This window comes from Macaca nemestrina, chromosome 6, assembly GCF_043159975.1.
Source record: "Macaca nemestrina isolate mMacNem1 chromosome 6, mMacNem.hap1, whole genome shotgun sequence".
Classification (NCBI taxonomy): domain Eukaryota; kingdom Metazoa; phylum Chordata; class Mammalia; order Primates; family Cercopithecidae; genus Macaca; species Macaca nemestrina.
The window spans coordinates 147,487,628-147,514,634 of NC_092130.1; the positions used below are offsets into that span (position 1 = coordinate 147,487,628).

General features: G+C 37.8%; 1 protein-coding gene and 1 long non-coding RNA gene across 22 annotated transcripts in view; one reads left to right on the top strand and one right to left on the bottom strand.

The window, feature by feature from the left end:
• LOC105473041 (uncharacterized) overlaps positions 1–27,007 on the top strand; it is a 419,449-nt gene that overhangs the window by 97,210 nt on the left and 295,232 nt on the right. For 2 of the 21 annotated variants that reach the window (XM_071099049.1, XM_071099048.1), the window contains exon 1: positions 25,602–26,799. The exons of 17 other annotated variants lie outside the window; for them this stretch is intronic. The gene's annotated coding sequence lies outside the window, so the exon portion shown is untranslated. Of the gene's footprint in view, positions 1–11,556; positions 11,604–25,601; positions 26,800–27,007 lie in introns of those variants that run through there. 2 more of the 21 variants (XM_071099050.1, XM_071099046.1) reach the window with 2 other exon arrangements.
• On the bottom strand, positions 15,194–26,633 carry LOC139363908 (uncharacterized). The gene is made up of 3 exons (XR_011625096.1): positions 26,568–26,633; positions 24,482–24,590; positions 15,194–15,658 (listed from the first exon to the last, which is right to left on the bottom strand). It is a non-coding gene; the product is annotated as an uncharacterized lncRNA (long non-coding RNA).

The window sequence follows — 27,007 nt, forward strand, 5'->3', positions numbered from 1 at the left end:
TAGAAGCTTGGAGTTAAAGGTACTACAGATAATTCACTGCCTCAGTGCTATGATCAAGGGCCCACCCAGGTCAGCCCTTCCCTCCCCTCTGTTTTGCCAGCATCAACATATTAGCTTTTGTTCTTAGATGAAATTCTTACAGTGTCAAGATGGTTTCAGTGGTTCCAGACATCACTATTTCAATACAGTTTTATATAAATATAGGAAGGTATATAAGTGGGGCTAACCTACTACCCTCAAGAAGAGTTTGGGGGTAAAAGTCTTCTCCAGAAACCCCGATATACTTTCCTTATATATTGGTTATATTTCCACATTTAAGTCCACTGCTCAATGCAGCTAGAACAATCATGGCATGCACCAATCATGGCTTGTATTTTGGAAATAGGAGAGAGGCTCACCTTTCCTGAGCACATGGCTGCCTGCTCTCACCCAAATTGGGAAGGGAAAATGGCAGGGGAGGCTGTTGATAGGCAGTCCACAATACCTGCCATAAATAACTCCGAGATCTCATTCAAAAAAAAATCCTCTTTTTTGTTTTTATTTAAGGATATTGATAAAGGAACAAATACTATAGAGCAAGTTCTGGGAGGCATTTATTTATTTATTTTTAATGTTTGTGCCTACTGTGTAGTGTGAGGCTAAACTTGTGTTTTTTTTCTAACCACCTTGTTTATAGGGTATTCAAGAATTCTGAATTTCTGTAAATTCAGCTTGTTAATATACATTCTGATTCTTGGGACTCTGCAGATTAGATTTGCTGACTACTATGTATCAAAATGTTTTATTGAACTAAAAAATGGCTTTCTCTATTTTGTGCTTATAATACATTTCTCCCAAAGCAAAATACCACCAAAAAGATTTCAATGTCCAAGAAGTTTGGTGAGACATAAAATAAAAGTTATAAGCCTACAATTTCATACCATAATATAATTTCATCATAGTGGTATCATGAAGGAGCATTGGGTTAGACGACAAGAGAGCTGAGGTGTATTACTGGCTCCTCAACAAAGTAACTTGTGGTCTTTATTCAGTGATTTTACTTCTCCAGACCTCAATTTCATCATCTCTTCCCTTGAGGGAGTTATGTTAGATCAGTGTTTCCTACACTGTGTTCCATGTAAAACTAGCTTTCCGAGAAAGGTTTATTGATATATGAAAACTGGAAAATTTGGTCAAACAACTTTGGAAAATACTGGGTTAAACCAAGTTAATCACATTTCTTCATTGCAGGATTTCCAGGGCCTTTACTATGCTAATATACCTTGTGAATTTCCAAGAAAAGGAAAGAATGTATAGGGTTTTCTAACACTGTTTGGCCAGTAAATCTATTTTGTTTTTGTTTGTTTGTTTTGGTTTCAGTTTTTTGAAGAATCACAAAACATGTTTCTTTGGAGCACAGTGTGAAACATTGAGCTGGTTAACATTTGACTCTGAAGTTGTGCACAAGGGATGTGTTCTTTGATTTCAGAGGCTTTCTGTGAAAACAACTGGGTAGAGGGGTATCTCCAATTATATTGAAGGAGGAAAATCAAAACTAGAATCTGGGGCTGGGCATGGTGACTCACGCCTGTAATCCCAGCACTTTGGGAGGCCGAGGCAGGTGGATTGCTTGAGCTCAGGAGTTTGAGACCAACCTGGGCAACATAGTGAAACCCCATCTCTACCAAAAATACAAAAAGATAGCTGGGTATGATGACGCACACCTGTGGTCCCAGCTACTTGGGAGGCTGAGGCAGGAGGATCGCTTGAGCCTGGGAGGCGGAGGTTGCAGTGAGCTGAGATTGTGCCACTGCACTCCAGCCTGGGTGACAGAGCAGGACTCTGTCTCAAAAAACAAAACAACAACAGCAAAATCAAAACAACAAAAAAAAACTAGAACCTGCAGAATGGATAGAGTTTCCATAGCTGAAGATGAGTGAAGACATTTTTGGATTAAAGGAATAAACTGGATAAAAACATGAACAGAGGGCTTCGAGAAAACCCCCACCATCTTCATTTGTAACTTCAACCTTCTGCAGTCCTCATCGTGCAGAAGTGGGTTGAGAGGGGTGTATGGTAGAATGAATGAACCCTTATGTATAATAGACTATGACATTTGAGAGAGCCTGGGAGGTATAGGGCTGTGGTTCTCTGTGACCTATTGGAATGAGAGGTCCTCAGAAGGTGCCTGTGAATGTGCATGTGACTAGTATGCCATGTGTGGTCATGTGTGTGCATGCATGTTCATGTGTATGTGCAAGTGTTTGTGTTTTAACCAGTTTATTTGGATCTGAGATGGTTTTTATAGATTCTTCACCTAATTTTAATATTTTTTCCTTAAATCGTTAGAGTTTCTTGGCTATCTTGAAAGAAGCTGTAGAAGTCACGCAGAAGGGGAGGTAAGAAGGCAGCTCATGCAGAAGGGGACGTAAGAAGGCAGCTCTAACATTGCAGTCTTCCTGTTCTCCATTCCTCTGCCACCTGGCAACTTTTGCTTCCTATAACAATTGAATTCTGGACCCAGGATTTTTAAGGGTAGGAACACATTTCTATGAAAATTTGCAGTCAAAGAAAACATGTATTGTCAACACTGTTTGGAATCCATGATAGTTATCATACTTGGCATCAGGGAAATTGAAATCCCACATGATTCATGCCCTAGGATTTTTCCCTTGGCTTTCATGTCCACTGAAACATTTCCTGGCTTGCTTGAGTTCTCATCCAGCCCAGGAGGTTCCTATCAGAGCTGCCTGAACAGACTGCGTAACATGGGTGATTTATGATGCACTAATGACGGAGTTACAGATTTTTTTTATTAAATACCAAGAACAAAAGGGAAACAAAAGGGAAAATTATAGATCATAATCGTTAGTGCCTGAAGTCTTTGCACTGGGCATGTGAAAGACAAAGCAACAAGAGGCTCAAGTCTTACTGCGTCGAGCAAACTTGTCCGTGGATTTACGGGTTTATTCTCCTGGGGTTTTCTGTTTCTTCCCCTTTGGCCTCCTCTTTGGAACAACAACCTAGCAAATATTGTTATTCACAAACATTTTATTAAAGTGCATTTATTCAGTCAACATATATTTGTTGAGCAACTACTCTGTTTCAGGCACTGGTTTAGGCCCTGAGTACATGCAGCAGTGAACAAAACAACAAAAATTCTTTCACGGAAATTGTGTTTCTAGTGGGAAGATTTTACATAAACACACACATACATATAGTTGTGCTATAGATGTTATTTATTATATGTACATAATATACCCACATATATAATACATGTACCTATATAATATAAATACATATATACATATACAAATATATGTGTGTATATATAGTAAATTAAACAGTGATGAGAACTAAAGAGAAAAAAAACCAGGAAAGGTGAAATGGAGAGTTTGGGGAAGGAGAAGGGTTGAAATTTCAAATGGGGTTCAGAGGGAAGGCCTTATGAAGAAGGTGACTAAAGCCTCCAAGGCATTGAATCTTTCCAGACAGAGGGAATCTCAGGTGCAGTGGCTCTGAGGAGGGTGAGGAAAAGCAGGAGGCCATCATACTGCAGTGCACAGAACAGAGAGGAGGAGATGAGGGCATGGTAGCATGGAGCAGGCCTCGTGGGTTATAGTAGGGACTTGGCTTTCTACTCCTGTGACAAGGAAAGCCATTGGAGGGTTTTGAGCAAAATCTGAGCTTGACTTACGTTTTAGCAGAAATATCTGACTTCTGTGGTGAAACACACAAGAGCAGACACAGGGAGACAAATAGGTAAGCCACCTGGGAATCTGAGGCCTTGTCTTCAGTTTCTTCCAGGGAGCTTTTTTGACCAAACCTAAATTGCTGGCTCTTGCATATAGTGTTCCATATCCATTTCATGGGAATCCTTTCTTCATCTTTGCCTCAGCAAAATGCAGGAAATGCAGCAACTTCTTTCTGGCTGCCAAAGCCACAAGCCAACCTATCTCTTGCTTTTCAGAGTTTTCAGGCAGGATCAGACACCATATCAGTGAGTTCCCCTGTAACAGAAGATTAATGAAAAGCTATCTGAGTGCTTTCTTTGTAGCCTAATTTCTCTTGACTGGGGTCAAGAAGGAAGCACTCTATTCCCCATTGGGAAGGGAAAGACTCGTAAAACACCAATAATTTTCTCCACTGAAATCCCCTTTAGAAATTCTCTAAGTAATGTCCTCAAAGTCTCTCTCATTAGACTTTAAGAGCTAGTACTACTTCTATGCCTTTTTCTTGGAGGAAAAAAGATAGCATAACATTCTCTGAGGAAATCTTTCTTCTCAAGCTGTATTATTCCCATTTTTTATGCTCTGGATGAAAGTAAGGGATTAGAGAGTTTTGCAATTATTTCTTCCAACTACCACCTTTGAAATTTGCATCTTGGTCTGGCATTCTACTTTGCAATGTCATAGCTATTATATTTTGGTGCCTTGGTTATAACATCCTATTACAAAGGGAAGGGTTCTTTGCTAGTTAATGACTTATGCATTTCTGCCTTGATAGTAACTATCAATAAATGAGAATGTGTTTGGCGGAGACTTTCTAAAAAGAAAATGCAGGATGTCTTATATCATTGTGTTTTGGCATGGCAATATGCATGTAGTAGATACTTAACAATATTTGTTGAAAGAATGATTGAATTTTGTGGTTTGAATGGAAACTGCAAAGATAATTCATATTAGGAAAGCAGTTCACGGTCAGAATTAAGTCCATCCCTCACAATGATAGAGCAAATAAGGTAACTCTGTTCTCATTCGATATCAGATTACCGCCCATGCTATTACTTTTTATTTATTTATTTATTTATTTTATGTTTTTATTTTTTTTTATTTTTTTCAGCACAGGAGTTGGTCAGCAAGCTCTAAGCCTCAAAGTCGTTATGAGTCTGTAAAGAAGCTGCCACCTAATTAGATAACAAATACTTTCATATCACCAAGAGCGTACTGGTTTGTAGAAAGAGTAGGAGAGTTTTCTGACCAATGCAAGAGAGACATGAGCCTTCATGTCTAACCCTCAGACCTGGACTAGAGGAACGTGTTTTAGAAATGACGGTAACTACTGGAAGACTGCCTTAACCTGACCTGCTCTGATGTGGGATTCACACTTAGACTTTGTATTGCTTTTTAGCAATAAATCCTTATCAGGAGGATACTGTGAGCCAAGCCGTGAGCTGGAAGACAAAGCATATGAATGAGAAAGGTTCAATAACAGTACAGGAATGATTGTGAGGCAGTTCATCGTCAATTGCCAGTAAGAGGTCTAAACAATGAGCTCTGTGAGAATAGAGGAGGAAGCAGTCACTGTGGGATGGGGAAAAATGTGAGGCTTTCTGAAGTACTAGAGAAGCTCGCTATATGCCAGGGTTCCACCCTATAAATTTTACACTCATGTAACATATGTCATGTGTGAAAAATATAAGTCACTTAATCACTCTGTGCCTCAGATTTTCATCTGCCCTTTATTACCTTTCAAGTCAAGAAATATAACACATACACAGAATAGTACCTCAAAAATAAATGTACAGTTTAATGAATAGAGAAAGTAAAGCCACATGTATAACTGTAACTACATGAGAAAACATGCATGGGGCTCTAGAAACCCTGTGTGTCTCTTCCCAAGCCCCATCTCCTCCCTCTGTCATCCAGATAACTGCTGTCCTGAGTTTTACGGCAGTGATTTCCTCAGCTTGCTTTTTAGTTTTGTGCACAACATACTGTCAAAGTTGCCCAAGCCTGGTCTGGAATAAAACTCATCTCTGTGATTTAATTTACAGATACTTTTGGGGAGAAGATTAGCATCCTTCATAAAGTGCCTGAACAATTTTCCAATAAACTTTAATGAGATTTCGATTTGTTTTGGAAACTACTCACTCATCAGTTTTGCTCTCAGTTGACTATCAGTCAAACATCTACTATTACTATCTTTAACCAAACTTTCATTCTTTATATATCTAGACTAAAAATAATACCTCATCAGCCTCCTTTCCTATAAAATGTATGTATGAAGAGTAAGTATTCGAATAGATCTCTACCTTTCCCTTGTGTTTAAAAATTTTTTAAAATATTTGCTACCTGCTTATAAGTAAATAGTCTGAAAAGTTTACTTTAATGGTAAGCATTACTAAACTCTGTATTCTAGTGCATAGGGCTCAGTTTTGAACCATATGAAATGGATTTATATTTTTTGTCATCTTTTTTTATTTCACTGGATAGTTTTTAAGAGCTGACCATCTTGTTCTATGTAGTTTAATTATTTTTATTGCTGTGTAGTATTACATTGGAGATACATACCAAAATTTATTCATCCTACTGTTGATGGACACTTTGTTGTTTCCAAAATTCCAGTTAGGGATGGCTAGGGACAAGAGTTTTAGGACTATTCTTGTGTATGTATCTTGATGGAAATATCTAATAATTTCTCAAGGGAATGTACCCCAGAGTAGACATGATGAATCATAGAATATGCAAACGCTCAATTATAGTAAGTAATGCCAACTTCCTTTTCCATTGTGTTTCTACCAATCTGTACTCCTGGCGGCACATACCAGAGTTTCCATTTGCTCAATTTCCTTACCCAACACATTGTATTTTCAGACTTTCTAATTTTCTTGGTTAGTTTGGAGTAAAGTAGGAATCTCATTCTGTCTTTAACTTGTATTTGTCTGATTAGAAATGAGGTTGAACACATCCACATAGATGTATTGATCACTTGGATTTCCCCTTCCATGATTTTCCTGTTCAAGCCTCTTGCCCTTTTTTCTATTCTATTAGGTAGTGTTTCCCTTTTTTTTTCATTGATTTGGAGTTCCTAAATATAAAAAGTCCTCTGTTGCTAATACCTTCTCCCACCTTGTACCTGTTTTTATGCTCTTTTCAATACAATCAAATTTAGTAATCTTTTCCTTTGTGGTTTGTAATATAATTCAGATGGGGACACAGCCAAACCATATCACCTATTGTTTTCTAAACTTGTTTGACTCCCAGCTTACTTTTGCTATTCTCCAGAACTTGTCTTCTGTGGAAAAAACTTTGGGGAAAATAAGTCCTTGCAAGCTGACAAATTAGGGTCGGTTTATGGTCCTCATTTTACAGATAAAGTAATAGAGACTGAGAAGGCTTATATAACTTGGCAGTCATAACACTGTGAGTGGTAAAAGAGTTGTATTGATGTTTTTAATCTTTCCCAATATTGCATCACTAAAAATATAATTTTTGTTGAAAGAAAGTAATTAATGATTGGGGAATCTCCATCTCCTGTCAAATGCACCACTAATGGACAAAAGGATTAGGTTTCCCTAACGTCCTCATTGGTATTGTTGCCTGGTGTAACATTTCTCACAATTAGACATCTCCAAATTCCCCAAGGGCAAATCTGTATATACTTCAGCCTATAAACACCTTCTGAGGGTCTCCTATCTAGAGATTATTTTTCTCCACATGATGAGATGTTTAGTGTGATTCCTGCATGAGAAGACAAATCAGATCTATCAAGGCCTTTTTGGTCAGAGGATGTTCAGGTAAATTGTACAGCTAGATTGGATGTACCCCATCTTCTTCCCACTCAATCACTGCTTACTAGTGGTCTATTGGGAGCTTGGGCTGGCCTCTGGTGAAACTTGTTGGGGTTCTATCTGTATTATTTCCCATGAAGCCATTTTTCAGTCACATGGTGACTGATGTTCTATAGGATGCACAAGAAGTATTTTTTTCTTCTATAAATTTTTCCTGTTGTTTGTTTGTAATTTCCTTATCTCTTGAATTTGTCTTCATGCCATTAGCTGGAGTATGAAGTTTTCCTTCTATGAAACAATCTTTGAGAGGGTACACTCAGAATCAGCTGTGTAATTTGCAGGACCAGTGCAAAATGAAAATACGGGGTCCTTTTTTCAAATATTACCAAGAATTTCAAGACAGGTACAGCAGAGCATTAAACCAAGACAGGGGCCCTTCTGAGCCCCAGGCTCTGTGAGATTTCACAGGTCACATGCCCCTGAAGCTGGCCCTGAGTAGAGTATCAGGAATCAGAATATTACAGTTCCAGTTCTGACTTTGCCACAATCCAGTTGTCTGATCACTTACTGAGCCATTTCTTTTTCATCTCTTAAACAGGGAGCTGAATTAAATAGTTTCTAAGATTCTCTTCAATGATAACATCATTTACAGTTTCTTAGAGATAAACAGTGGTACTGAATGCATTAACTATTCATCTTTAATTATCCTCCACCCTAAAAATCCACCCACATATATACATTCAATGCTCAGACAGGGGGTAGTGGTGGGACCTCCTCACCACTAGACATTTTGGATGACTACTTCTCTCTTCATTGTATTTTCAGTAACAAATGACAGCTAGAGAAAGGCCTTTAGGTTCCCATTTTTCACTGGGGAAGATGGGCGCAAAAGTGAGAGACTGAGTTTGCTCTTAGAAAAATAAAGAAATTTTTAGATGTGGCTAATCATCTGGCTAGAGGCCTGGTTTAGTCCTGTCATGCACACATTCTGCATCATCTAACTATGTACTTTTATCCAGTTATTTGTCTTTATGTTGAATAAAAAGTGTCATTACCATGGAAATTGCTTTGTTGCATGAGACTTTGAGATAAAGCAAAAGAACACATGCTTTTTTCACAATGCCTCTTTATATTCATGGATAAAATGAAAACTAGAGCTATAACTTTGTTATTAACTAGTTCTTTTAAAGCAGTATAAAAATTATAAAGAGCTAAACTGAAGAGATCCATAGGTTACTGGATTCACAATAAAACATTCAGAGCTGCTGCTGATCCCTTGTGTTCTTAAACATTTTCACAAATCTTCTGTGCTCCTCACACTTTTTAAGATTTTTAAAAATTTATATACAGCAAAATTCACTTTTGGGTGTGTGTACAGTTCTGTGAGTTTTGACAAATGCATAAAATTGTGTAACCACAGGATATAAAACAGTTTGATCATCCTCCCCTGAAATTCCCTCATGCTGATTCCTTCAACCTTTACTCTTGACAACCACTATCTGTTCTCCATCCCTCTCATTGTGCCTCTTCCCAAATATCATATAAATAGAATTGTGCAGTATATAACCTTTTCAGGCTGGCTTATTCCACTTAGCAAAATGCATTTGAGATTCATCCATGCCACTGTGTGTATCAATAATTTGTCTCCAATTGAGAGACATTTGGGTTGTTTCCAAGTTTTGGCAATTATAGCAATTCATGTATGTGAATGTACAAAAATTCATGTATGTGAACATAGGTTTTCATTTCAGGATAAATATTTAGGAGTGAGACTGCTTGGTCACATGGTAAGTGTGCATTTCAATTTATAAGAACCCGTCAGACTCTTCTCCGGAGTGGCTCTACCATCTTGCATTCCCAATGGCAATATTGTTTTTGTTTCTTATTCTTGCCAACAGTTGGTATTGCCAGATTTTTTTAATTGTAGCTAGTATAATAAGTAAATAATGACACTTATTGCAGCCTTTTTTTTTAACATTTCCCCAATGATCATTGATGGTGAACATTTTTTCATATTCATATATGCCATCCCTATTTCTTTTTTGGTGAAGTGCCAGTTCAATTTTCTCTTTTGCTATTTTTGAAACTTAGATTGTTTTCTTATACCTGAGTTCTGTGAGTTTTTTGTATATTCTAGATACAACTTTTTTTTTTTAGAAATGTTATTTGGAAATATTGTTTCTCAGTCTGTTGCTTATCTTTTCATACTCTTAATACCTTACACCACACACAAAAATTAACTCAAAGTAGATAATAAACCTAAATATAAGAGCTATAATTCAACTTCATCATAATTAAAAGCTTTTGTTCTTTAAAAAAGTGAAATGATGACCCACAGAAAGAGAGGAGATATTTGCAAACTATGTATCTGATAAGGGACTTGGATGTAGAATATATAAAGAATTCTTACAGTTCAATAATATAAAGACAAATAATTCAAATAAAAATGGGCAAAGGATCTGAATAGACATTTCTCCAAAGATAGAGAAATGCCAATGAGCTCACGAAAAGACGGTCAACATGATTAGCCAGAAGGGAAATGCAAATAAAAACCATAATACATACTCGCTAGATGGTTATAATGAAAAAATGACACATCATAATAATTGTTGGTGAGAATTTAGAGAAATTGGAACTCTCATATACTGTTGATGGGAATGTAAAATAGTACAGTCACTTTGGAATACACTTTGGCAGTTCCAAAAAATGTTAAACAATCAGCAATCTCCTCCTATGTATGTACTGAAGAGGAATAAAAATGTGTTCACACAAAAACATTTACATGAATGTTATTTATGTTAGCATTATTCATAATAGCCAAAAATGACAACACAAAGTCCATCAATTGATGAGTGTATAAACACTGGCTGGTATAGTCACACAATAGAATATTATTTGGCAATAAAAAAAGAATGAAGCACTTATACATGCTACAACATGAATAAATATTGAAAAAATTGTGCTAAGTAAAATAAGCTGGTCATAAAACCACATATTGTATTATTGCATTTAGAGCAAGTGTCCAGAATACTTGATTCTGTAGAAAGTAGATTAGTGGTTGCCTAGGCCTGAGGGTTGTAGAGAAATAGTGAATGGGCATGGAGTTTCTTTGTGAGGTGATGAAATGCTCTAAAATTGATTGTGGTGATGGTTGCACAATTCTAGAAATACACTAAAAACTGTTGACTTACACATTTTATAAGTGAACTAAATGATATGTGAATTACTTCTCAATAAAACTTTAGGGAGGGGTTAATGGAAGAAATCTACATTAATTTCCTAAAGCAAGGATAACATATTACACACTAGGTGGCTTAAACCAACAGAGACTTACTCTCTCACCATTGTGGAAGCCAGCAGTCCGAAATCAATTTCAGTGGGCTGAAATTAAGGTGTTGACAGAGCCATACTCCCTCCAGGGGCTCTGGGTGAAAATCTGTTACTTGCTTTTTCTGACTTCTAATGACTGCCAGCATTTCTTGGCTTGTTAGCTGTATCACTCCAGTCCTTGCCTCCATAGTCATATTGCCTCTTTCCCTTCTGTGTGTCTCTTTGTTAAGCCTCCTTCTGCTCACTCTTGTAAGGATACACGTGATTGCATTTAAGGCCCACCTAGCAAATCTTACCATCTGAAGATCCTCAACCTAACCACACCTGCAAAACCCCTTTTGCTTCATGTTAAAAGAAAATTTTCAGACAAATTTAATGCAGTTTGTTTGAGCAAATAATGATTCATGAATTGGGGACTTCTCAGAATTGGCAAAGGTTCAAAGAGCTCTGCCCATCTGTGGGAGCAGCAAGCTTTTATAGGCTGGACATGGGACCAAAGTGGAGAAATCACCTGATTGGCTTTAGTTGGATGTTTGCCTTATTTGGGCATGGTGTGATGAAGCATTTGCCTGAAGGGGTATGGTCTAATTAGTTGGCTACCTGTGATTGGCTGAAGCTTGGCTGTTTGTGATTGGATAAAATGGCTATTTGTTACAAAATATACTCTGTATTAGGTTTTGGTTTGTTTCCTACTGAGTTAGGTTGTAGTTTGTTATGTAGGAACTCAAACTATGGAGAGAGCCTCTGGCTAATGGCCTCCTGCTTATTTAACATTTAGCAGGTAACATTTACAGGTTCTAGAGATTACAATTTGATTATCTTTGTTGGGGCATTGTCTGGCCTATCTCAAACTCCAAAGGCCTGTTTTATAAAGCATCTCTTTGATGGGAGTTATCTTCAAGGGGCATGTCTACGCCCAAGGGGCATGTTTATGTTTGGTGGTAAATTTGAGGAAGAAAGACCAGGTGATCTGTTAATCCCATGAGTCTACTTCCTAGAAACATTACTGGATCTACATGTTTCCATGATGTATTTAACACCACAGCCAAGAATTTTATATATATTACCTAATGTACTTTTCAAGTTTCAAGCTATTCTAAATTTTGTCTCAGATTTGTGGTAAACATGGTGTGTATTTGTGACTGGCTGAAATGCCTCATTTTGGCTTGGTTCATATAAAGTGCTGATACTTCTCAGAAACATTATTGGGTCAGGAAACCTTCCTTTATGTTAGTTTTATTAGTTCCTGTGTAAACTGTGAATTTCTATAAACACAAGAGATCATTTTATTGGACATGTTCTCCTCTGATAGTTCTCACTGCAGTACCTAATCATGAGTCCCCTGACATGGCTTTAGGCTTCTAGGAAGAAGGAAAATAATGTCTTATAAATTGAAAACACAGTGTGAGGAGGTACATTTTAAAATATGTCCTCTAAGAGTTCAAGGATTTGAAATTCATGTAAACTATTTATTTTAAACTCCCATTGAACTCTTTAGAGAAAAAAATCTGAGACTCATATATAAACTGGAGGTAATGAGCTGAGTTTTAAAGTTATGATTAGAATTTTTGCATTAAAATGGCAGTTTTCTCTTAGAGTGCTGACTTGAAAATGGTGCATTTATTGTGATGATTTGGCCCTTGTGCAAAAACATTGGTGACTCATTTTGTGTGGGTGATTGTGTTTAGTCCAGTTTCTGAATAACTGAGCTCTTACTACCTTATAGTCATCCTTAATATTTGACCACAACTGGTATCACTCAGCCTGCTTATTTACTTCACTTGCCATTCCTTATTCTGAGTGATTTAGGGTTATTTAAGAAAATTAGATTCATCTATATTTGCTACAACTGAGGCTACTCAAAATAATTTGAGCTGATGTCAATAATGAAATGGAGCTCTGAGAAATTTTAAGTAATGGCAACTTAACGAGAGTAAGTGAATAGATACCAAAGTGGAAGACCTTCAACAGGACAATACACATTTAGATATGTAGATTTAGGTGTGAATGTGTTAATGATAAAATAAATCACATGTCTTGTAGTTACTTTGCATACTGCAACCCAAAGTACAGAATCCTTTGTCCATTGTATCCCTTGCCTGTCTTCAGCCAAGAATAAATGCTTTTTGCATATTCATCATTTATTGAAACTGGTATAGGGTATTAGGAACTAAATGGACACAGTCTCTGATTTCATGGGGACATAATTAGTTAGAAACAGACGAATAAAAATATATAATATGTCATGGGTAATAAATGCTTCAGGGAAAAATTAAGGTAAGAGAGAAAGAGAGTGATGAGATGGAGCTATTATTTGGATAAAGTGGTCAGGAAAGACCTATCTGATAAGATGATGTTTCAGCAGAGATTTGAACAAGACAGCTAGATTTGTGGGTATTTTCAGGAGCAGCAGGAGCGGGATGTTGAGGAGAGCATTTTCCAGGAGGAACAGCATTTGCAAAGAATTATGCTTGGTTAACATTGTAAACTATGAGAGCAAATATCATGTCTCAAAAGACCATTCAGGACAGTTTAAGAATGAAGTATAAATATACAGGGGAGGAAAAATCTGATTTGTACTGGGAAAAGATCTCTCTCAATCAAAGCTCAGGATAAAAACTTTTCTCTCTGTGTCTTCTGCTTTTCATCCTACTCATGAGCATTTGAACTTGCTCTCCCTTTTAGTTTTCTGATCTCAAATTATTTGACTAGAATAAATGTAATCATGCTATTCTAGATACATGTCCATGCACTTAGGATGAGTCATTCTGATTCAGTCATTGTGTTAGTTAGCTTATATTAGTGCATTAGGGTTAAGACACATTGCTAAGGGAAAGGGAGGCTTAGGTGGAATGGGGAAAGATTTTTTGAGCAATACTTTTCATCTGGATATTTTTGCTGAATTATCTGTATATCTACCACAATCCTAATTTTTCACTCTTAGTTTCTTTTTTTTTTTTTTTTTTTTTTTTTTTGAGACGGAGTCTCGCTCTGCCGCCCAGGCTGGAGTGCAGTGGCCGGATCTCAGCTCACTGCAAGCTCCGCCTCCCGGGTTCACGCCATTCTCCTGCCTCAGCCTCCCGAGTAGCTGGGACTACAGGCGCCCGCCACCGCGCCCGGCTAGTTTTTTGTATTTTTTTAGTAGAGACAGGGTTTCACCGTGTTAGCCAGGATGGTCTCGATCTCCTGACCTCGTGATCCGCCCGTCTCGGCCTCCCAAAGTGCTGGGATTACAGGCTTGAGCCACCGCGCCCGGCCTCTTAGTTTCTAAAGATATGCTTTCTGTTAAGTCTGGAGAAAAACCATCTTTGGAGGATGATTTCTCAAATGTTCTTAAACAGCAAAATGAAGACTCCTGATGAGCCACAACGATAAACTTTCTCAAGCTGAGGGTTTTATTTTATAACAGAGGAGTTGGGACATAGTTGTAGAAATCAGTTTGAAGGAACTATATAGCTCCCTGTGAATTGTACTCCCTCAATTTACACTTGGTGGCATGAAAGCCCTACAAGGCTAGGGGGAATGGAAACTCATGTATACTGAGTGCTTTCTGTGTGGCAGGCATTATACTGGACACCTTCATGTGTATCATCTTATTTTATCAGCTCCACAATTCCATGAAGCATTGCCAGGGATATGTATTAGCTCTTCTCTATTTGAGAAGTCTACTCTGCACACTCCTTCACCTTCTTTGCTCTGGGAGGCTAACCTTTCTGCATCTCATTAGCCAGATTCCTCTGCCAGAGGGAAGCATAAGCTGGAGATCAGAGGGTGGAAAATGAGAGAGGGCATGGTCTTTGTCCCCTAGCTCCTGTCTGGTCAGAGTCACAGTTTAATGGTGATGGGCAAAAATTGATTGAATTAGAGGGAAGAATCAGATGTGAAACTCAGATAATTAGCATAGATGGTTCTTTTAGGTACCTGGGGCGTTTTGTTCTCTCAGTTCTTCAAACATAATTACATATTTGAAGTTTCATTCTATATCTGGATAGGATTGTATTTGTATCTGCCTGATAAGAGGAAAATCCTCTGCAGTTTCCCAGTGTGTATCTTGGCTTGTCTTTAGCTTTGGCTAAGCATAAGTCAATTCTTACTTATTTGACATATGTAATCATGAAGACTTTTCTTTCTGTCTTAATAAACGTGATACAGTGTGATTTTTTGCCTCTGGGATCTCTTAAAATGTGTTTGGAATTAAAAATTATATATATACACACACACATACTTTCGTATACGCTATATTCATCTAGCATTTTAAAATCATGTCATTGTTTCTGAATGTGTAGAGCTAGAATTCTAAATGAAAGAATAAAGGAAACCATGGACTTTGATGGTTTTAAAATATGCTTCTTTGGAATTTTGAGAGGGAAGTCAGAAAAGAACTGCAAAAATGATGTATGAATGTAATCACTCTGTCTTTTGTAGCCTTTGTTTTCTGTTCTTTCTTTCTTGACCTCGAGCCAGTTTTCATTCTGTTGTATACAACTCTTTCCAGTAGAATGGATTTACGTTACTTGCAGCCTGGACTTGGTCCCTGAAGAGATATTACAGGAACAGTTTAATGGTTAGAGAGTTATGTTGGGAGCTGAGATTGCTGAGGCAGAACAGGACGCAGTTGTCCAGACTAGTTGCTTGGGGAGCAAGGTTGTCTGGATGGTGTAAGTCTAACTTAATGGCTTTGGCAGTGGCTGAAGGCGGAGGTTAAAGCATGTCTTAGAGCGGGACAGAGTGAAGGGGCTGCTGCTCTGAAGTTTAGTTGTAGTTCAGTTGCTCACAATTTCCATTTTATCTTCAACAAACTTAGGATCCTCTTGTAGTTTGGGAGCTTATAGAGCTCTGAAAAAGGTAAGATAAGAAGGGCATTAGCAAACTACTTGTGGGGACTTAGGTGTCTCTGAGAAGCAACACAAGTTGGCTGTGAATAATACAGAGCTGGGCTGCTTACCCTTAAATATTTTAGTGACATACTTCATCCCCTCGCTTCTTCCTTCTCAATAAGGAGAACTTCCTTTGCAATAAATGAGCTTATAATGTGCAGGCAGGAGTTTTGGCTGTAAAATTGTATGACTTGACTTTGCTTTTATTCACCATAAATATTTATATTTCAAGATGCACTCCAAACCCCATAACAAGAGATTTTAAAATAGTCAGGCCCTAAAGGAAATACGTATGAAGATAATGGAAACCAGGCTGGTAAGCCTAAAAAGAATTCCATGTCTTCTATCTAGCTTTGGTTGTGACTGCAGAAAAAGGAGACTTAGTGCATGAAAAGGTAGCGTTCTGTCTAGTGATACGCTGCTACTACGGGGGTGGCTTGGGTTTTGAGAATCTGTTTGTTCATTTAATAAAAATATTAGACACCTTGTAAAGGTTAGTTATATTCGTTAGAGGAAAAGCACTTTTATTGCCATAGACTATGACCTGAATTTAAGGCCAGATAAATTTAAAGGGCTTGTAACTGAGCTTAGGAAAAGCCCAGATGAAAGCATTTGGAAGGATTAGGAAAACTCATCATCTCGACAAGGGAAAAATAATTTGACAAAACATGCATGCACAGGTTCACTAGCATGATCTCAAGTTAAAGGGAATTTGTTAGGATGCTGAGACAAGCATTTTTAACAAAATTCAGGAACAATTTTGAAGACAGTAGAATTTTTTATTTGGAAGACTTCTATTTTGAATTATATAAGAAATTTTTTTTTTTTTTTTTTTTTTTTTTTAGGCCCAGGCTGGAGTGCCGTGGTGCGATCTCGGGTCACTGCAACCTCCACCTCCCTGGTTCAAGTGATTCTCCCACCTCAGCCTCCTGAGGAGCTGGGATTACAGGTGTGCGCCACCACACCTGGCTAATATTTGTGGGTTTTTTGGGTAGAGAGGAGGCTTTGCCATGTTGGCCAGGTTGGTCTTGAATTCCTGATCTCAAATGATCCACCCTTGACCTCCCAAAGTGCTGGGATTATAGTCGTCAGCCACCGTGCCTGGCCTAGAAAGTAACTTACAAAGATGTGCCAAAGGAGATAATTCCAGGATCTGTATCATAATTGTAGTGTGCTAAAGGACACTAATTTTAATTCCAAAATATTTGTATCTAAACAATTTTAAATTTGTTTAAGAAGAAAGGCCACTGGGATCTGGTGACATCCATTTACCTTAGATGAATTTGTTCATTCATTCATTCTATAAACCTTACCTGAGAATAGACTATGGGATAGGCTTTGCAATAAGCAGTGTGGTGAATTGTAAGAATGCGACACTTCTCAGAAGAAGGTGGGAGTTTTGACATTTAGGGAAGAAACTTTCCTGAAAGAGAGCTTCTGGGTCTTGGTAACAAGCCCATGTAAGTGAGGGCAAGATGAAGGTCTCATGTAGAGAGATACAGGCTCATCTGGAGGCCTCTGACAAATGTTCCATGGGCCTTTAGGGATGTTTCCACAGTTTTCTTATTTGAAATGTCTTTCTTTAATTTTAGCTCCTCCTTTGCTTTATTTGCCAGGAAAATTCTTCAAATTCTGTGTAAAATGCAGACATTTTAGCTTAGAAAGAGATGAACTGTGCAATTTTTTCTAGTAAAAATATTCTTTTTACCTCCCACTTTTAATTTCTCAGTGTCTACCACTACATTTGCTAGGGGTCTCCATTTCCATGTATCTCTTATTTACTAATCTGGCATGTTGACTTATCTTTTTCCCCAGTATATCCAATGTTTGGGCAAATTTCATTATGGCTTGACACACAGATGGAAACTATTTGAGTTTTTAAATATCCAAGGCCTTTGCTGTGGTTTCTAATGTGTCTTTCCCAAGTTTCTAATAATAACTTCCTCTGATCTTTCTGGTGGCAGCCAGAAGCTACAAGGGTGATTGAGTTGCTTTTTCTAAATGTAATTTATTGAGTTTTCCTTCATTGGAAGAGATGGCTATTCTTGGACAATAAAAGAGTTGTAATATAATTGATCTGATTTGTTATTTTCCTTCTCTTAGTCACTATCTATGCATGAGTTTTTAGGGCTTAGGGTAGGAGGTTGGTATAAATAGCAGTTATTTGTCTTCTCTGATCCACTTCCTCTAAGAATTTTACCTGATTTATGGAAATTTAGTGACAGCTTGAAATAGCAGTGTATATTTTTCTAAGTATGTTTATGCCCTTATTTTAATTCCAGATAGGTGATAAGGGTGCCTTTTTAAAAATAGCCAACTTCTTTGTGCTTTAGTCTTCATTCTTCTTGGACAATAGTTTCTCTAGCTAAAACTAATATTTTCTGAAAGTCAGTTGATTTGTTTACTAAATGTTCATTTTAAAATGGAAGAATCTTAGAGTTGGAAGGAATTTTAGAAATTCTTTATCCGTCCCTCTATTCCCCATTCAGTGAAGAAATGCATTCAGACTGCTTGAACAGGTCTATTGAATTCAGCATCCTACCTCATGGGAATCATCCCATTTGTAAAAGTTCTAATTATACAGTGAGCAAAAATATGTCACCTGTAGTTTCTACTCATTTCTTCTATATGATTTTCTGTAATCAACTGGAATATCTCTTTCTTTTACACGTTTAAAAATGGTAATATCCTTTTTCGCATAGAGCAGATGTCCACGGTCAGTTCATACAACCTGACTTTCAGGTCTATCATTGTTCATTTATTTTTTCCACCTACAAGAGTTTTTTTGAGAGTCATATTGTGCTGGGCATTGTGCTACCCACTGAGATTACAAAGACCGATAAGAATTAGACACTAAACGAGAAAGTTTAGAGTATAATGAGAAAGAAAAATGAAACATAAGAATTTGGTGATTGACGCTAATTAGAAGTATATACTAAATTCTATAGAACACATAGTAGAGGCATCAAAGACACTTTGTTTTCTTAAAGAGTTAACTAAATTGAGACTTGAAGGAAAAGAGATATATGGACTGAGTAATAGCAAAGGCACAGAAATATGAAGTAGTGCAACATATTCATGTGAAGTGTGGCAAGAGTGAAAGCAGTGTATGGTGCAGTGATAGAAGAGAGGGCTAGAGAAGGATTTATAGGTTATAGATAAGGCCCAGATCATAAAGAGTCTTGTACACTTCATGGAATTTGAGCTTTATGCTGAGTACTGTGGGTAACCATCAAAGTATTGTAAGTATGGGAGCGACTTGATAATATTTGCATATTAGTCTGATCACCTTGGCAGCAGGTAAAGGGAGAGTGGGTTAAAGTAAAGTAAATCTGGAATCTGGGAGCCTAAGTAGGCTACTGAGGTCATTCTGGAAAACCTTTGAGGGGTGCAAATTTGAGGGAATTTGAGGCAGTGGGGAAGAAGGAGAGACCAAGACAATGGCCAGAGGAGATAGATAAAAGAGGTTTATGGCTGAGTGTGGTGGCTCACGCCTATAACCCCAACACTTTAGGAGGCTGAGGCAGGTGGATCACCTGAAGTCGGAGTTCAAGACTAGCCTGATCAACATGGAGAAACTCTGTCTCTACTAAAAATACAAAATTAGCTAGGGATGGTGGTGCATGCCTGTAATCCCAGCCACTCGGGAGGCTGAAGCAGGAAAATCACTTGAAGCCAGGAGGTGGAGGTTTCAGTGAGCCGAGATCGTGCCACTGCATTCCAGCCTGGGCAACAAGAGTGAAACTCTGTCTCAAAAAAAAAAAAAAAAAAAAAAGAGGTTTATATCTAATGTCCTGATTTTCTAACTTTGCTGGAAGTTAAAAACAAACAAACAAACAAAAACTGTTGCCTGGGGCCTGCCCTGTGAGATTCTGATTAATTGGTATAGGGTGAAGCCTCGGCATCAGGATTTTGAAAAGCTCCCCAAGAGATTTTAATTGTACAGCAAAGTTTGAAAACAACTGATCTGTACATTTCAGGAACTGAATAGGTACTAGTTTTCAATATCCTATTTCTATGGCACCAAGAAGTAGACAAAATGCTCCAGATGTGTTCTCATTAAGTAGGAAAATTACTTTCTTGGATCAAGACACTATTCTTCTTTATTAATGAAGCCTAACTTGGAATTTGTTTCCTATTTTGGCAGTCATATCACATTGTTTCACAGAGTAAGTTTATAATTAACTCGCCTACATGCCTCTGTCTTAGGAATTATGTTAAACAAGGTCTCTTCTAGTCCCCACATTTGCAGTTAATATTTCAGACCTAATTACAGGCCTTTACATTCAACCATGTTTAATGTTATTGTATTAGGTTTAGCACATGGTTCACTAAATCTTGATTCTTGATTTAAACTCTCTTCCCTTGTCATCCATAGATATAGACATGCCTTCTAAGTCCTCAAACAGGTAATTAATAAAATATATTAAATAGAACAAGGACAATAATTTTTGAGTTTTAGTAGAGTATAGAATCCTCTGCTAGACATTTACGTGTGTGAGTATGTATGGGTGTTTGTGGGTATGGGTTCACACAAGCTTCAGGGTTGGGGGTTACAAAACCTACTTTCCCAGCTTTAAAGCTTGTAGGCTCACATTTAGAGCTCAGATGAAATATTTCATTAAAAGATCCTGGGAGGTCTAGTTGGGTGAATTCTGCTTCTGTGAGTGCCCATAATATTCTCAGGAAGTGTCCTTTACTCCAGAAAAATCTTATGTATTTCTCACCACCTTATCACCACTAGAAATAGCATGAGAATTCTTAAGCTCCTGATTTACAAAAATTCTCAAAGAAGTCTCCTGATAAAGGCCTGATAGTCCATTGAAAGGTATTTGGTCAAAAGGTCTTCTGCAAGCTATAATTTATAATATGTGAAGGATAAAGGTTGGGAAATGACCACTAATATCCCTTTCTTTGGAGAAAAATGCTTTTTAAGCCCTGAATGACTTGAATAAATGCTGTTTTGTTTAAAGCATTTTGACTTTAACCTCAAGGGTCTGAAGATGTCAGAAGTCCAGCTATCACTAAACAATAAAGCACTTGTTCAACTGACTAAGGAATGTAAATGCCATTTTTCTGACAATTGATGGAAAGCCATATATAAACTGTGAAACCTGCTAATATGCTTTCACTGGATTTCATTTAGAAGAATTCTACTAGACAGACGCCTTTGACCCAAGGGCTTTTACTATAGACTTTCCTCCCAAAATGAATCTTTTCTGAGTTACAGACTTTAGCAAAAGAGGATTTGTTGTGAAAAACCCAAAGACATTTCTAATCATAGCAAGTTGAACAGGATTTTTACTATGAGTAAAGAAGGAATGTGGCAATTCTAAAGCCTTCCTTTGGAAAACAATTATAAAACTATTGCAGAATTAGAAAACTAATTAAAATAGTCATCTTTAATTTTGATAGTTGAAATTTTTATTAGGCTGTCCCTAATAAAAAAAAGTGCTAAAGAAGATGAAGTTTCTTTTCTGGTCTGGTTGTCCCTGTTCTGTTTTTTTGGCCCCTTCTACCTTCCGATATGTCTCACCCCAGGATGTCTCATGCCCTTACATACCGTGACCAGGGCTGTCCTCCCACCCTTTACAGCACTACAATTAACATGTGAAACCTAAGACTTTGGGCAGCATCCTTCAGGCTCTCTTCTTTGCAGGCTGCATTGAATCTTTTTCTTTCAGCATCCTGGTACAAACCATTTCATTAGTTTCCAGTAAAGGGTTCACCTTGAGGGTACATGTCTTATTATTTTATTTTATCCTGAGGGTAATTCACAGAAGACAATATACAGATGTCCAATAAATATATGCTTGTAGGATATATAACTAGTAGACAGGGTTATGGGAGGATGAATTACCCCAACACAATCTGGCCCACACGTTTTTACCTCTCAATCTTTCTCTCCCATGCTTACTCTCCTCCTGTCACCTGGCTTTCGACATCTCAAGCATGCACCCCTTCAGGGCTTGCACTTACTTTTTTTTGTTATATTGAAAGTGAAACCTTCCCTATCTATGCTATTTAAAATTTCACCCTCTCCTCCCAGATACTCCCCCGTCCCCTCCCTGCTCTGTTTTTCTCATGGCATTTATTACCACCTGACATATGATTGACTGATTGTCCATATACAACCTCTAAATTTAACCTATATCAGAGCAAAAGTTTTATTTGTTTTGATCATTGCTCTATTCTGTATCTGGAGCAGTGCCAAACAATTAACATTCCTCAAATATTTGCTAAATGTATAAATTAACCCTTTTGGGAAAGGATCTGGCAATATTTAGTCATACTAAAAATGTGCAGGATAATTTTACTCAGCAATCTTACTTATAGATTAAAGTTGGCTGCATATGATTTTGCTACTCCTCCTATTTATAGGTTTATGTCCAATCCTCTTGAATCTAGGTGGGCTCTATGACTGACTGACCAATAAAATATGGTTGAAAGGACACTGCCAGTTTCCAGCACCAGGCCTTAGGAGATTAGCACTTTCCATTTTCTCACTCTTGAACATTTGCTGCGAGAACCAGTTGCCATGCTGTCAGGAAGCCTAAGCAGTTCATGGAGAGGTCTAGGTGGAAAGGAATTGAAGTACTTTGTTAATAGCTCCTGCCAATAGCCAGCAACAACTTGTGGTGTGAGTGAGCTCTCTTGGAAATGAATCCTCTATCTACATTTAGGCTACCCCAGCCGAAGCTGCATGAGTTGTTGTGCTAAGCATTGCCCCAATTTTAAATTCGTAAGTTTTTTTGGTGTGGTTTGTTATCTAACAATTAGTAACTGGAATTCCACTTTTTATGAATCTATCTTATTGAAGCAAGAACCCCAGAAAACAAGACTGGATGTATTTGGGAATGTTTATAACAATGTTCTTCATGATTAAAAACAAGAAAGAAAAAATAAACTAGGAACAACTTGAATGTCCATTCTGTACATTATGGTTTAAAAGTATTGCATAGATCCGTTGTGGACTATATTTGGCTATTTGTTTGTTTGTTTGTTTGTTTTTGAGACAGGATCTCTGTTGCCCAGACTGGAGTGCAGTGGCATGAACAAGGCTCACTGTAGCTTCAATCTCCTGGGCTCAAGCCCACCTCAACCTCCCCAGCAGCTGGGACCACAGGCGCATATGCCACCATGCCCAGCTAATTAAATTTTCTTTTGTTTTTTATAGAGACGGGTTCTCCCTATGTTGCCCAGGCTGGTTGCAAACTCCTAGGTTCAAGCATTCTTCCTGCGTTGGCCTCCCAAAGTGTTGGGATTACAAGGGCAAGCCACTGTGCCTGGCCATATTTGGCTGTTAAAACATATGAGTTATGGCTATATATATCAACATGGAAGGATATCCAGAATGTATTGATAAATGGAAAAAAAGCAAATTTCAGAGTAAAATGCTTAGTCTAATTTCATGCAAACAAAACAAAACAAAACAAACAAACAAAAACCTCTATAGGCTGGGCACAGTGGCTCATGCCTGTAATCCCAGAACTTTGGGAGGCCAAGGTGGGTGGATCACTTGATATCAGGAGTTTGAGACCAGCCTGGCCAACATGGTGAAACCTCACCTCTACAAAAGTATAAAAATTAGCCGGGGATGGTGGCGTGACCTATATATAGTTCCAGCTACTCTGGAGGCGGAGGCAGGAGAATGACTTGAACCCAGGAGGCAGAGGTTGCAGTGAGCCAAGACCGTGCCACTGCACTCCAGTCTGGGCAACAGACCCAAGATTCCATCTCAAAAAAAAAAAAAAAAAGAAAGAAAGAAAACAGTATAAATATGTGTACTTTACATATATTTACATAAACATAAAGCATAAAAAGTATGAAGAATCTACACACCAAATTATTAACGGTGATTTTGTCAAGGAAATAGGATTGAGTAGGGAAGCTAGAAACTGTTTTTTTCTTTAAACTCTTCTATATTGGTAAAATTGCTACAAAAAAGTTACAAAAAATACTACTCTTGTAATTAAAAAAAAATCCTGGGTTTCAAGCAAAGTGGTGGTGATATGTGTGCATGAAGGCAGCTATGTATTTGTTGGGGAACTTTCTTAGAAGTGCTGCTCTGTTCAAGGAGAATGGTTTCTTTGTGGGTGCAAGGTAGGGGAGAGGGCCTCAGGGACTAGTGACATTGAATCCGTTTTCTTCCATTTCTGACAATGGCTTTGTTGGGGGGCAGCAATACAAGTGTGACTAGAAGAAAAAGAGAAAGGTATGTTTCTAGTTTATTGTAGTCAGTCCTCCGAAGTGTTAGCAGGGAGGAAATCTTCAATACCGGTATGACAGGGCCAAGCTTTGTAGTGGTTTTGGAACTTGGTTATAGGGATTTCCAAGTGGAAAACAAAATCTGTCTAGTTACTAATTTTGGAAGTTTTCAGACACCTTTGACTCCTTTTTAGGGGATCTTCATAGAAATAGATTCTCAGAGGGTGACTAGTAAATCATTTTCTCTCATGTGGAAGCAGGGGAGAACACTTTTGTAATGTAGTGATTTATTTGCTTTGTGGAGAGATGATGTGAAAGCAGAACTTGCTTTGAAGATTAGGGACCTGTCTTTCATTAGTGGTGAGGAAATGGAAAGAGGAATCAAAAGAACCAGGCTCTGATCCTGGTTCTACTACTGACCAGCTGACTGGCTGACTGACTTCTCTGCGCCTCTGTTTACTTTTCTACATGGAGATATGACACAGAAAGAAAGATTATGCCTTTCATTGCCTATAGAAAACGATCAGAATATTTACTTTCCTACAGGAGTTTATAAAAATAGGTTAAGTCTCACCATTACAGCAGCTAGATGGCACCACCACCTCTAACATTTCTTTTTTAACGATTCAACTGTAATTGCAGCTGGTATAGAATGTGCTGTTTCTTTCCTTTCATGATAGCATCTGTAAAAAGGTATGACTTTTAGATGAAAAGGAATTTAGCTATGTTGCTTTGAGACATCATGGATCTCTCCAAAGGAGATTTAGCATAGATAAACCTGAAGTCTTTGAGAAAACTAAAAGCCGGTAATTATAGAGGATAATCACTGTATTGTAATTGTCCCTTGGGTTTTAGTTGCCCTAATTTCATCAGAGTTCTCTCTTTGTTCCCCAGAAGACATGCTGACAGGCTTAGCCTGAGGGAGTGATATTTTGTTAGCCAGGCAGTGTTCGGTTAGGGAGATTCTGTCCTTACCACATCTCTAGATATAAGGGAAGAGACCTCCTATGCTTTGTTGACTGTAGAATCATAGATTTTTAGCAATTCATGAGGAAGCCAACTTCTGCATTTTACAACTAGGTACATGAGACCCAGAGAATTTAAGTGATTTGCTCAAAAAGTAGTATATAGTAGTCTCAATACTCTTATTCCTTGTTTTTCCACTTGACTGTTGCTGCCTGTTTTTTGTGTATGTGTGTGTTTTTAACTTAGATAGACTGCCTTGGGGGTTACAGCTAAATGGGAATTGGCAGGATTGCTTAATATTTAAAAAAAAAAAAATCCCATAAGCAGGGTGGAATTTTAAACTATTTTTATCTCCCTTACCACCAATGCACTTCAAAGAAAGGATGATTTGGGCAACTGGAGAATCGTGATCAAACCCTCTGCGGTTAAAGTTTTCTATTTCTTATAAACACGTTTAAGTAATATTTTGCCTGTCTTACAATATTGTACTGAAAAATTATGTGAGAATTAAGGAGTGTAAAAATTAAGAGTAAAAATTTGGAATTTAGGAACAGCTGAATGTTTAATTATTTCTCTGCCAAAGAAGTTAGTTTTCATTTTTCAAAATTTACTTCTTATTTATAATTTTTTTTCAGTTTGCAAGATGCTGAAGAACATGCTTAATTGACCCTTTCCCTCTTTAGTCTTACCTTTATCAATTTAAACATAAAAGAGTTGTGCATTCAGCTTCATCCATGCTCTGGTGTGCGTGAGCAACAATTATGGAAGGAGTGATATGCTAGCATGTTGTTCATTTCCTTGTTTTTTCTTCCTTCAAATATTGGGTTACTGAATTGTCAATTCCAAGGAGTTGCTAGGATTTTAGAAAGCTGCTTGAAAGACTATTGGAGTTTTATTGGGTAACACTTTGTCTAGTAGTCATATTTTTTCCTTTACATTCATCGAGTCTATTCCTTTCACTAAAAATTAAATAATAATTAGTTTTTATTTTAACTTTTTATGTACTGTGTTGCAACTAGAAATCACTTTATCCAGAACTCTGAGATGAGCATAGTGAACAGGTTTATTAGGAAATTATGCTGATAGTAATTTGATATTTTGGGGGTAGTGTTTCCTAGTCTATTTGAAAATTATAAGATGTTGAAAATAAACTGAAGGAATGTTGCACGATAATAGTTATATTTATAGTATGTGTTGACAATGAAAATATATAGTGACAAAAAGCAACTATGAATTCAGTAACACTGTTTACCTGACTTTGTATTTTATTAGTCACAAAACACACATATATATTTTTTAAAATAGGAATACTTTGTGAGCAAACTATATTATTCATTTAGTTAACAGATAATACTAGATGCACCTGAGAATTTAGTTGCAGTTTCTCTGAAGCTTCTGGTATCAAACCTAACTGTGGTCTGTTCACCCAGCGCAGGAAGACCAGATATCCACACTGAGGTTTGCCGCAGGAGAAAGGCAAGTGTTTATTTGCAGAGTGCCAAGCAATGAGAATCAGGCAGTTCATGCTTAAGACTCAGACTTCCAGAGGGCTTACTGTAAGATTCTCCCAGGGCCTGAAAGCTTAAGATGAGTAACTCCTCCCTTCTCAGGCCCAGTCCCAAGGCGCAACTTGCGCCAGCAGCTGCGCCAGCAAGATAGCAGAAGCAGGAAGAGAGCAGGCGGAAGACACCTACCCTGGCCGGAAGACACGAAGATCGAGAAAAAGGCCATCCGGGTACCACGTAGCAGTTACATCGGACTATGACACTTCCTGTTTACAGGAGACTGTAAGACCTTTGCCCCGTCCTCACTTGGGGCCGGCCTGCACCCAGGCCCTCATTAGAACAGCATGTTGCTCCACACGGCCTCGTGTTGTCTGTTGGCTGCTCTCAGGGTCGAAATGATACAAGAACCTTACACTTACAGGTAAGGGTTTTTAAAGGCAGGAAGGCAGAGGTTACAGGTGAAGTCATAAATCAATATATAGAGGCTATACATTGGTTTGACCTAAAATGGTGGGACATCTTGAAGGGGAGGGGCCCACAGGTCATAGGTAGGTTCAAATATTTTCTGATTTGCAATTGGTTAAGGAAGAGAAGCTTTGTTTAAAATCGTGAGGTTAGCAGTAAAGAAT